A 13,759-nucleotide genomic window follows, 5' to 3' on the forward strand; every position below is an offset into this window, starting at 1 on the left:
TTCCTTAGTCAAGAAACTTTTTGAAGGTCAGCATTTCTGATTCTGGTTTCCTGTATCATCCATTAACAGCCATTGCCAGAGGTGAAAGAAGTGATAAGTGAGATACAAAAATCTGAAGACTGACCAGGGGCTGAACCAGGGACCTACATGGAGTTGTGGTAATTCCAGTCATAATGATGATATGGGAGAGGATAGAAACCACCAACAAGTGATTCAGTACCAAAAACTTTAATGAAATGGAGGAGAACAAGTCAACTGAACAACTCATAAGGGGGTAGATGCAGGGTGCGATTGCGGGCTGGGAGTGAAGGAACATATATGCAGATGTAGCCTTTATCTGTAGTGGTGGCAATTTCAAGACTATGATGTAGTGTGAATGTTTTGAAGTGAGTTTGGATCAGCTTCTGTTATTCTATTTGATACGGGGTCTAAATGATTTTAGTGGCCTTCACAAATGGTGGCACTCCTTCCTCTAGTTGTAACACTGGTTCAGAGCTACTCTCCGTCAGACAATATTCCTTCTGAAGTTTATCTTATATCTTCAGAGATGTTGGAAGTCGGAAATCACGTTTCTTGAGTGATGTCATGGCAGTAATGAAGACCTGTCTCTGGGTTTTCAGCTTTTTAAGAGTATGCCCCTTCCCAATAAATAAGTTTTTTTTTAGTGACACTCACGCATTAAACACACTCCTCCTTTCTCTTGCATCAGGTTTGATAGCACATTGATAAAAAAAGTGGAATCTATTAATATGGCTATCATCATATAGGGATTTTGTAGCTTCCTTCATTCACTCCAATGGAACACTTTCATTGAGACCATGACCAGTTAGATTCCCATATTTCAAAATGTATTTGTTGTTGTCTATCATTAGAATTCATTATAACCAACAAAATGTTAGCTTTATCTCTGCAGCATGAAGATTATAATATTTGGGTTAGAACTGTATCAGTTTCATCTGTTTCAAAAGCTAGTTCTCTGGCTAAGCATCACAAAATTTCTGTATTGATTTAGTGCAATAGAAGATGCACTACAGGTAATGATAAACAGTACTTCAAGTTTCTTGCTACAAATAATGTACTTGAAACTGGTATTACTATCAGCAATAAGTGACACAAGATCGGATTTTTTGTGAAAAAAGTTGAAAGTAATTGGTAGAAGATCTAGGTGTGTCTTTAGTTAGGTTTCCCCATAAGAATGTGCTATGGAATGAAGTAAGATGTTGCACGCAAACAGGGATTGAATGTCACAAAAGTAATCACTGTTTAAAATTAAAAAGTATCAGAATATCTTATACAAAATGAACCAGAAACTGTATACATGATCTGCCACAACTATAACATAACTTTTTAAAAAATGTAACAGGCAAATGAACTGACTCAACAAAGATTTGCTCGACATGACATTTACTTTGTATAAATTTTGAGTTCAGCTATGGTTTAGTGGCAAATGAAAAATGAATACACGGAAATTATGGCCAGATATGAAGGAACTTTTATTTACATTTTATACTAACTGTACATCATATATGACCATAATCACAGGGTCTTATGCCTGTGGGCAGACTGTCTTGAACAACAATTTCTGTGTCCTGACAAGCCTCGTCGTTGCAGTGCAGCAATTGTGCATGGAGAGGATTACAGAAGTAAAGAGGTAGTGTTCAACACTACTTCAACACACTGTGCAAATGACCAAGACATGCAGCCTGTCATGCAGAATGGATCAGATGCCATCCAGTATTCTGCACACAGTTTTATTGAGGATTGGTTCTGGTGATGGTGATTGGTAGGGAAGATAATTAACAAGCTGGAAAGAACAATTGGGTAATGTGAGAAGTATATGCACAATGATTGTCTTAATAGAATTGCATATGTGCCTGACATCATACGAATGGGAAGAAAGTGGGCTAGATGAGGTTCTAAATGTGTCGGATACTTTTCAGTGTTCTCTCACATAACATCAGAGGTGTATAAGCATTGTAAATTTTGACACAGCAATCGAAGAATTTTCATGAGAAGAGAAAGTGAATTTTATATGCAAGTAGGCTGATGAAGACTTTTCAAGTATGTATTTATTATTGATAGAAGAAGCAGTACATAACAGGAATAGCTTAAAATAGAAATTATTTTATACTTACACAGTAAAATTGCATGTAATGGCCTGATGTGATAATTCAAGATTGAGGTGAACAGAAGCATTAACAACTGGCAGGTGAACTGTTGCATTATATGTTCCAAGATATATTAAAGAAAACAATATGTTACTGGATCAGTTAGTAATAAATAAGTATGGAAGATAGACTAAAATTCTGTAAATTGTTCTAGAAATAAAGTAACTATTTGTTCCAGAAATGAGCAACAGTATTTGATGTGTGTATCTTTACCAACAACCAATATATGAAGAACAAGACAAGGGTTAGAGAATAATATCTCATACAATGCTTCCAAAATGAAATGTAGTAAGATCCCTGTGCTATGATGCCTGGAGTTGGTTCTGAATATCAGTGCCTGATGGATTCTATTGGTTGTTAGTACACTCACAAGTGGACATCATTGTAGAGAAGGCAGAATCTACCATCATCATTAAACAAAACTTTGCATAAATTATTAATTCTTCAGCTGTGTATTTCATTAAATCCTATTCACTAGGCTGATTGATGATAAGTAGTGAGAGGATTCTTGGCAGGCTTCCACTATGCATGTAGTCTACTTTAAAGAATATGGACCAAGTTAACGTTCTACGTGCAACATGGCTCCTAATTTTTGGTGCAGTTGATGTGAAAGCAGCAATGTCTACTCATCAGGTCCACCAACTGAAGTGGACATTTATGTGCTACTGACACCTCCAGTGAGTGCAAAGATAATGTGAACCTTCCTTGAGCAACTGCACAAAAATCCCTTGTTAGGAGGTACACATTTTTATGTTCAATGAATTTTTTTAATGGAACCTAGAGCACACATTTTGAATTATTGTCTTTATTGCCAAATATAGCTAATTTTTGTGTTATGAAACATTTTGTACTTCAGTCTGAGCAAACTTATCATTATACACAAAACTCATGTCCCTTTACAAATAAAACCAGGTGCATATTGTCTATGGTGCTGCAAATGGAAAAGATTTTCCACAAATTTTTGGAGGCACATTATTTGTTAACTCATAAAACACTTTCAGAAATCTAAGGGTAAAGTAATGCTCAGAACTTCTTCATGTGCCATGTGAGTCTCAGAAGAGGTAGCACCATTTTTATTTTGTGAACTGTTCCAGGTATCAAAATGAGGCTTTTGATGGTTGACAGTAAGCTAAGGGGTACATAATGTTTTATACAGATAATGCTGTAAACTTTAATATCGACTGAGATATTGCAAGAAGTATCTTTTTTTTTAATGGAACTGTATACTTTTCATTATTGCATCAGTAGCTCATGGAAATATAATTTCATGATAAGCACTTGTTAATGTTGACCTTGAAACCTTTCACAAAAATATCTGAGAAATGTACTAAATTTGGAAAGCAATGCAGCCACAGTCAGCTATTGAAGTGTAAACACCACCAAGCAGAGCTCTCATGCCAGTCTCTGCCACTGTATGCAGAAAAACAGGCCTATCTACCAAGATAAAACCTTATTTCCTATATGACACAGATACAGGGTCAGCTATGATACCTGTTGCAGCACTTGTTAGCGTTTGTTACATCATATGGGACTTATGAAAACTATTTCAAACATCTATATATTTCTGGGTTTTTGTGGAAAGAATTACAGTTACTTCAGGCAATTTTCCATTTAAATCCTCCCTGTTGTTGCTTATTTGTTGAAAACCAAAACAGAAATGTTGGTTTTCATACTTCATAATGATAAAAGAGTCCTATTTTTTCTTTTCACAAAAGCCTACTGATTAAATTTCTTAGACTTGGTGGGGCAAATAACAGTGGCCCAGAGAACAGAGTTCCAGGGTAAAAAGAAATACAGCATAGAAAAGGAAATACAGTACTAATCTGGCTATAGCAGATGTTGAAGGTGACCACCATTCATCATTTTTCACTTTTCAGCCCTGGTCAGCAAGTTGCTGAAGGCAGTTCAAAGCTGGACTGCTAGAATTCCTGCAATGTCCTCTGAAATGTTCTGCTGCAGTTTTTGAAGACTATGAGGGTTGTTGCAATATGTCTTGGACTTAAGAGCCCATCACACAAAGTAATTGCACACTGACAGATCAGGTGACCTGGGTGGATAGCTAGGGCAGCGAACACTCTGACCTCTGCTATCATCTCTGTCAGATGTGAAGATTGTGTAAATGTGCTCCAAGGTTTGACAGGTTGTATGGGCAGTTGCTCCATACTGTTGGAAGTAATTGTACATCTTTTCCTCCTCCATTAATGTTGCCACAAATGGTTTCAAAATGTTGGCAATGTAATGTGTCGAAGTCAGCATCTGATAAAAGAAGGTGGGACCAATAATGTGATGTGAAGATAGTATGCACCAAGCTCCAATCTTCTGCTAATGCAGTGGTGTTTCATGGAAGTTATTGGAAGTTATGTGTATCCTTCACCCCCCAGAACCTGTGAGTTGACATAACCACTCAAGTGAAATGAGGCTTCATCAGACATAATCAATAGATCCATGTACAAGCCATTCATTGTTATCTCAGTGAAGAACCACTCACAAAACAGGAACCTCTACTGATTTCAATGCATGAACAACAGACACTTGGTGGGGAAGCATGTGCAAGTCCAGCTGGAGAATACGTCTGCATGGTTGATGTGCCATGTCAGTCTCGTGCGACAGGTATCAGGTTGATTTGGTAGAATTCTGAAGCATTTTGTAGTCAACTGCAGCCACATTTTCTGGTGTGCAGGCACATTTTGGAGTTAAAATTGAAACAAATGAGTCCTTGGTAACAATTATTTTTAGTCTTATTGGCCAGGGTTCAACACTTTTAAGAGTGTCTTCATCTGAATTAAAACAATTAAAATGGCCTATAACATAGTTACAAATGTATAGGAAAAGACATTTTTTATTTAAAAGAAGATATAAGTACTGACTAACAATAAAAGATAGAGGCAGTACTTACATGTCACATATAAAATAATTAACAGGCCAGAAGGGCATTAGTCACAAAATATATAAAAAGGATGCATGAAGGCAAGCCACTATGGGCTGCTCGTACCTGTACAGTCACAGGTTGCAATGGACTGAGGTGCCTGCATTAACAAGTGCGGCCAGGTGAACCTGACATTGCATCAAGAATGCCATCTACTAGCTGCAGGTACAACTTGGCTACTTAACATTCAAGTGAGACAGATGAAAATTATAATGAATATTGTTCAGTGCATAATGTAAAAAGCAATATTTTGTTACATATGTTATAGGCCATTTTAATTGTTTTAATTCTAATGAAGGAACTCTTAGAAGTGTTGAAACCTGGTCAATAAGACTAAAAACAATAGTGACCAAGATCTCATTTGTTTAAATTTAGAAATGGTCACTGAACCAAGCAGCCATGTTTAAAACTTTGACATTTTGGAATGTTTTTTGACTTGTTCAAAACAGATTCTGTCTGATGCTGTTTTTGGACTAAGGCTTGTATGGTACTCTTTATTGACACTTTGATGCCATTAAACTTCTCAAGAAACACGTGACACACCGTTTCCATGACTTCGTTGTCACATAACTTTTCACAGTGAATTCCCTCTGCTCCACTGTACCTTCATCCCCTTTCCACTGGTCTACTCACACTAACACAGCCTGCACTACGCTCTGAATCAATGTGGATTATGTGACGGGCATACACATGATGCATGCACCACAGGATGGGGTTATGTGCATCCACTCACATGCAGACACATAGACACATCCACTCTTCTGAGCACTTTTATTTGCCCCACCCTGAGTGTGTGTGTCTAAGAGAGAGAGATAAAGGGAGAGAGAGAGAGAGAGAGAGAGAGAGAGAGAGAGAGAGAGAGACATCTGACTTGACTTACCTTTCCCTAGAGGTGCCTGAATGCTTCATACAACTAAAATGCTTGCTGTCAGACAAATGTTTCTATAGATACTGTTTGAAATTGTAATTAGGTCCCATACACTTTAAATAAACAAAAAATTATATTCTGTATTATGAAAAGGATAATTGCTACTCACCATATAATGGAGATGCTGAGTCGCAGATAGGCACAACAAAAAGCGATCTTTCCGACAGTCTTTTTGTTGTGCCTATCTGTGACTCAGCATCTCCACTATATGGTGAGTAGCAACTATTCTTTTCATAATATTGTTACATTCTATCCATTGTTTAAAAATTATATTCAGAATGCTTGCAAGATGTCACCCACATAATAAATACCTTTTTAAGGAAATGCAATTTTCCACTTTACTTAAGTATATGCTCAAATTGTTTATCATCAACGGCAAGGCACATATACAGTCACCATTTGAGAGATAAATGAACAAATGAAAGTATACTGGATTGTGTGCCATTACATGCTTTGGCAATTTGATGGCATATATAATCTAGTGTATTTGGGCATTAGAAAGAAATCAAGAGAAGTCAAACCAGGGGACGTGGTTGGCCACTGTATGCAGTAGTTCATCCTTTCCAATGATGGAGCCTGGGGTCGGAGCTCTACATGGTGACACTCTCACCACAATAGGTGACTCTGGCCTCAATTCTTTCCAATGTTGGTACATTACTAGCTTTTTTCTCATGATATGTTTCTGTGTCAGTATAAACAAGCACTTGAAATTGTAGTTTCAACAACTAATGAATGCAGTTTAAAAAATGCCCTTGTTCCAATGTCTTGGTTGATACCAGAGTTCAGAGCATTATTCATACAACACATTGTGCGCCCCTCAGCATGCTATCAGTTGTGTAAAAACTCATTTTGATATCTGGAGCTGTTCATAAAATAACAGTTACATCTTATGAGTCTCATGCTGTATATGTCAAGATTTAGATATTAAAGTAAGAACATCAAAAACCAGTATTTATTTCTCACAGACATCAGGTGATAGAGATTTTACAATACATGCTCAACAAAATTTTTTGATACATTGTTGCCACAGCAATGAGTTGATGCCAGTGTGCCATAGTTGAAATTTTTTCTTGTTTCTTGAATAAAATGTTATGATTTATGATACATAACAAAGAGTTTTCCTTGCAACTAACTGAAACCCTCAGCTGCCAACAGGTGGGTGGGCAAATGTCTATAAGGTACATTACATATGTAGAATTGTAGACGGTTGGGAATGTGAGTCTCATGGGAAGCGTGCAAGGGATAAGTCCCTACAGTCGCGCTATTCATCTGTGTCCTCGGTGGCTCAGATGGATAGAGCGTCTGCCATGTAAGCAGGAGATCCCGGGTTCGAGTCCCGGTCGGGGCACACATTTTCAGCCGTCCACATCAATACCTGTTGGCAGCTGAGAGTTTCAGTTAGTTATCATTTATTCCAGGGAAAAGCTGCACAGTCATCAACAGTATTCATTTCTTTCGAGAACAGTTACTGTCTTCGTATATATAGACTAAAATGGTTCCTCTTATAATGTATCATAGTTGGAACTGTACAGGAGTCAGCCAATGATTCACCACTGCAAAGGAGAGCTGACACTCAAATTACCACTTACTGAATATTGAGAAGAGAAATTATTAAAGTAGTGGAACTATGAAAACCACTTGGAGACAGTTTAGAAAGTTCCACAAACTTCTGTCACCTGACTGTGAGATGCACATTTATTGCAAAGTCACTGTCATCAAAACGAAAATGATAAATAAAAACTAGATTGGTCAATATTTAGATGTGAGCAGTTGAAACTGGGCAACCATTTGACATCTTCATAGTTTCTTTTTATGTGGACTCAGTAGCATTTACTAGGATATTTCTCTATCATTCAAGATTGTTCTGAGTTAACGCAAGTAAATTTGATGCAGGCTGTAATGGGGAGCTTGCATTGTGCCATAATTTGTATGATGCATGTCCTCTGGGCTGTTGCATCTGCCAATTAGCTCCCTATAATTTATACATGCACAGGCACAAAGCAGAACATCACTTCCTTCTTTTGACACTGTAAGAAAGGAGGATTTCATTAATGGACTAGACTGGTTTCTCTCCTGGGTATATGCACTGGATGGTTTGCAGAACACCCAGTGAATCAACAGTAGATGAAGAATTTCACATCTCAAGTACATCCAATGTTCTTCAGTTAAAACTGCTACATTTATTATCATGTTAGCCTGTAAAATGAGTAAATTGATGTACTGACTGATGTACTGGAAATGTCAAAGAATGCACAAGTTTAAAATTCCCATTAAATCAACCAGATTTTAATTTTTCAGGGTTTCCATAAATAAAGGATGATTGCTTATACAGACCAAGACTACTCCTTTCCACTGTGTTTCTCCTTACTACAGCAATGCTAAAAATGCCATTTAAACAAATACAAGGAAATACTGCATTTGTAAAATGCAAAGTACTGATACATAGAGCAGTAAGAGAAATTGCATGCGTAGGATAATCTAGCAAATTCTTATAACAATTTTTATGTTTATTCCTATAACTGGATGAAATGCAAGCAGAAGCTGTAGTAAAATGAAAATGTCTTTAACAATTCCATGTTGAGCTTGTCCATTTTCACAGTAGCAAAATAATAAAACATTTTTCAGGAGTTCTTCTTCCAGTCAAAGACAGTTTGTGGATTCTGGAGCTAGCATATACCAATATGAATGAACATAACCTGACAAATATTCTGTCCTCTAACTTGACAGAGTTAAAAGCACTGGGTTTGAAATCACTTGGTTTGCAAGATGTACCAAGAAGTGCACTTGAAATGGTGAATGGTTCACTTGAAGTACTTTCTCTCCAAAGCAACCCTCTAACATATGTCTGTAGGTAAGTAAATTTTCTGCAATTTGACCAGAATTAAATACTTTGTTGTAAGATTTATAATGCAGTTAAGACTTGAAACAGTGTTACATAAACTAAAATATACTGTGTTGTCTTGCATTATTCGCTACACTTATGAATCTACAGAAAACACATACACATAAGTTATGTAGTTGAAAATAACAATGAAACACAGAAGAGTCAGTACAACCAACAAGTGTGGGTGAGTGATAGCCATATGTATGCATTTATATATATAGCATATTACATGCCATTGGTGCTTTTCACATCTTATAATGAAAAATGATGCCATTATACAGTCATCACATTCATGTCATCAGAAATCTCTTTTAATGATGAAGAATGGGATAAATAGATTACCTGAGTTGATAGCTAAAAATGTAAGGCAAAAGAGTTGTGGGGGTGGGGTGGGAAACACTATCCCCCAAGGCAAAATTCCTGTAATTGCAGGTGTGAGGGGTAAGCCTTTTGACTGTAGTGCTAAAGTAGTCTGTCATTCAGACAGTGAACTGCTTGCCATATATGAAGGCCTGCATTACTTTCAGGACAATGGCTGATCATCTTAGTCTACACAGCTCATTGTCCCCATCAAAAACCCATCAACTGGTTCTGTCCCTGGTTCCACCAGCTGGATTATATCACCCAATTTACTGTCAATGTCACATCTTCAGGGTGCAGAAAATATCATTGTTGACCACCTGTCCAGAATATCGATGACCACATCACAACTATGAGATCATATAAGATCTTATATGACTATGACCAACTCACTGATGCATAATCTGACAATCAGCAGATCACAGTCCTACTCCACAACCTGAAAACTGCACTAAGCCCTGAACACCACTGCTTTCAGGGCATAACATTATTTGCTTTGTGGCATTACATTATTTAATAAGTTATTTATAAACAAAGTATTGTATACCAGGAGTAAATCTAATGACTGTCTCTAACTAGAAGTCTGTAAATATACGTGTATATGAATTAGCTTATTTTAAATTGATCTAAACTTGTAAATATATCTAAAAACAAAGATGATGTGACTTACCAAATGAAAGCGCTGGCAGGTCGATAGACACACAAACAAACACAAACATACACACAAAATTCAAGCTTTCATAACCAACGGTTGCTTCGTCAGGAAAGAGGGAAGGAGAGGGAAAGACGAAAGGATGTGGGTTTTACGGGAGAGGGTAAGGAGTCATTCCAATCCCAGGAGCGGAAAGACTTACCTTAGGGGGAAAAAAGGACGGGTATACAATCGCACACACACACATATCCATCCACACATATACAGACACAAGCAGACATATTCAAAGGCAAAGAGTTTGGGCAGAGATGTCAGTTGAGGTGGAAGTGCAGAGGCAAAGATGATGTTGAATGACAGGTGAGGTATGAGTGGCGGCAACTTGAAATTAGTGGAGATTGAAGCCTGGTGGATAACAGGATGAGAGTATATATTGAAGGGCAAGTTCCCATCTCCGGAGTTCGGATAGGTTGGTGTTAGTGGGAAGTATCCAGATAACCCAGACAGTGTAACACTGTGCCAAGATGTGCTGGCCGTACACCAAGGCATGTTTAGCCACAAGGTGATCCTCATTACCAACAAACACAGTCTGCCTGTGTCCATTCATGCGAATGGACAGTTTGTTACTGGTCATTCCCACATAGAATGCATCACAGTGTAGGCAGGTCAGTTGGTAAATCACATGGGTGCTTTCACATGTGGCTCTGCCTTCGATCGTGTACACCTTCCAGGTTACAGGACTGGAGTAGGTGGTGGTGGGAGGGTGCATGGGACCTCCAGTCCTGTAACCCGAAAGGTGTACACGATCAAAGGCAGAGCCACGTGTGAAAGCACCCACGTGATTTACCAACTGACCTGCCTACACTGTGACGCATTCTATGTGGGAATGACCAGCAACAACCTGTCCATTCGCATGAATGGACACAGGCAGACTGTGTTTGTTGGTAATGAGGATCACCCTGCGGCTAAACATGCCTTGGTGCACGGCCAGCACATCTTGGCACAGTGTTACACCGTCCGGGTTATCTGGATACTTCCCACTAACACCAACCTATCCGAACTCCGGAGATCGGAACTTGCCCTTCAATATATCCTCTCTTCCTGTTATCCACCAGGCCTCAATCTCCACTAATTTCAAGCTGCCGCCGCTCATACCTCACCTGTCATTCAACATCATCTTTGTCTCTGCACTTCCGCCTCGACTGACATCTCTGCCCAAACTCTTTGCCTTTGAATATGTCTGCTTGTGTCTGTATATGTGTGGATGGATATGTGTGTGTGTGCGAGTGTATACCCGTCCTATTTTCCCCCTAAGGTAAGTCTTTCCACTCCCGGGATTGGAATGACTGCTTACCCTCTCCCTTAAAACCCACATCCTTTCGTCTTCCCCTCTCCTTCCCTCTTTCCTGACAAAGCAACCACTGGTTGCGAAGGCTTGAATTTTGTGTGTATGTTTGTGTTTGTTTGTGTCTATTGACCTGCCAGCACTTTCGTTTGGTAAGTCACATCATCTTTGTTTTTAGATATATTTTTCCCACATGGAATGTTTCCCTCTATTATATTCATATCATTAATTTAAACTTGTAAATACTTTGACATATCCTATATCCTTGTAAAAAGAAATCTACAGGTTAATAAAGTTACTACTACTACTACTACTACTACTACTACTACTAGTACTAGTAGTAGTAGTAAATGAGTGCTCTATGACATTTCCCAGAGCAGACTCAGTCCAATCATACCCAGTCCTTTCTGGAAAGCTGCGTTTGACACCATGCACAATCTTTCACACCCCAAGATTCGAATGTCATTCAACCTTGCAATAGAATGGTTCATCTGGTCAAATGTAAAAATGATTGTAAGACCTGTGCTCACACCTGCACTGCCCGCAAAAGGAGTAAAGTTGCCCCAAGACAAAGCCTCCACTAGGCAGATTCGAGATTATACATGACCACTTTCAACATGTCCACTGGGCCTCTCCCAGAGCCAGAAGGGTTCCAGTATACCATCTCCATCATAGACATAGTTGTGGGATGGGTGGTAGCCACTTTGATCAGAGGCATCATGGCAGAATCAGTTGCCAAAGCATTCACTGATATCTTGGGTTCCATCATGAGTGATCAGGGAAGCCAATTTGAGTCCGCCTTATTCATGGAATTGTGCAACCGATCCCACCAGCAGATACCACACTGCAGCATACTACACAAAGGGTTAAAGGCTGGTCGTTACTTCCATGTCACACTCTGTGACATGGGAGCCTGCCCTACATGCCTCGTATTCTGGCCTGTATATTGGTCCAATGTGGCGTGAACACATTTAACATTGTTGTTAACTGTAAATGCTCCACTATCTCCATTAACAGATTAAAGCCCACATCGACACTATCAGACACTGTATGTGCCAAGCTTACACCTGATGTGCCTCCTCCACCGCCAAGCATTTCCAGTGCTTTCAAATTCAGCATCGAGGTCCATGGTCTCCTTAAGCAAGACATCTCCATCAAGTTAGTTAGTGAACACCTCATCACTGACACCTGTCACTACAACTATCAGATGGACAAAGAATCTATCATGCACCAGTTTTCTCACACCATCCAACGTCAACGCAGGCAGACTCACATCATGCCTCTCCACCAATGGTATTCTACACATCACAGTGCTGAGGATTCTATCTCTTCCATCCACTTCTTCAGATGAGACAGCTGACACTTCCCACAGTGACATCCCTGACCCTGCCTGACAGTGGTATATCTCAGTTCGGATGATCTCACCACTTCTCCCAATGTCTACAAGATTATCATCTTAGCATCATCCACTGGCTAGAGCAGATTTTCCTCACTGCTGCCTATGCACCCCACTACAGACGGAAGGGGCTTCTGTGGAGACTCAACAGATAATACTGCTGCCAAGATGGAGAAATAACTTTCTGCTTCTGGATAGTTGGGTCTTGTGTGGATCTCTTTCATATGACAGTCTGTTCTCTGACATGTAATATGCTGGTCACATTTATGTAAGCTCCAATATGTGTCAAAAATCACTGTTTATACCAGATATATTCTTATGGATTATGTTCCTTAACTGACACTGTAGCAGGGAACTACAAATTCACAAGATTTATTTTTTAGTCCTCTAATATTCTGAAGCATAGTTGTAAGGTTATTCAAGCAAGTTTCTTTTGTATGTGACACTTCACTTCTCTGGATTTCTTTCAAAATAGTCTACCTCAATGACAGACTACTTTAGCATTGTGCGTCAAAAGTCTTACCTGTCATACTTGCAATTACTGGAATTCTGTCTTGGGTGGCAGTGCATCCCACCCCACCGCTACACCACTTTTGACTTATATTTTTAGCTCTTTTTGTTGTGAATTAGACAGTTTCTGTGACAACTGAGTTGCGTAACACCTACAAGTTCCTGTTTTAGACTGCTGAAAAGATAGTTGATTTCATCCTTGGTGACTGATAGTGAGCACTAGGAGAAGACTGGGCTAGGGCAGCAGTTTTGGTGAGGTCATCTTTGTTGCTGTGATATGCTTATTGCATACATGGAGTCCACTCAAGCTGGCACATGTTGATTTTTTCCCCCTGCTAGTATTTCGGTTAGAGGTAGAAAGTTGGTGGTAGCATTAGGGAGGTGGCATCAGTATAAGCTGATCATCACTAATAAATGGCATAATTCATGATAGTCCATTGGTAGTGGTGGTGGTGGCAATTTGATCTGCTCCATTTTTTTGGGAGTAAGGTGGATACTTTAGCATCAATGAAGCAACTGATGAAGGTTATGTTGCACTGCTGCAACTGATGCTCAACATCATTAATGATCACTCTGTTCTGTGCTAGCATGTC

At 39.0% G+C, this 13,759-nt stretch overlaps 1 protein-coding gene and 1 non-coding gene across 2 annotated transcripts in view; one reads left to right on the forward strand and one right to left on the reverse strand.

The window, feature by feature from the left end:
* Positions 1-13,759, reverse strand: part of LOC126419539 (dynein axonemal intermediate chain 7-like) — a 770,648-nt gene that overhangs the window by 404,472 nt on the left and 352,417 nt on the right. The window lies entirely within an intron of this gene.
* On the forward strand, positions 7,297-7,370 carry Trnat-ugu (transfer RNA threonine (anticodon UGU)). Its single transcript has one exon. It is a non-coding gene; the product is annotated as a tRNA-Thr (tRNA).

Source organism: Schistocerca serialis, chromosome 9 (assembly GCF_023864345.2).
Source record: "Schistocerca serialis cubense isolate TAMUIC-IGC-003099 chromosome 9, iqSchSeri2.2, whole genome shotgun sequence".
Lineage (NCBI taxonomy): Eukaryota > Metazoa > Arthropoda > Insecta > Orthoptera > Acrididae > Schistocerca > Schistocerca serialis.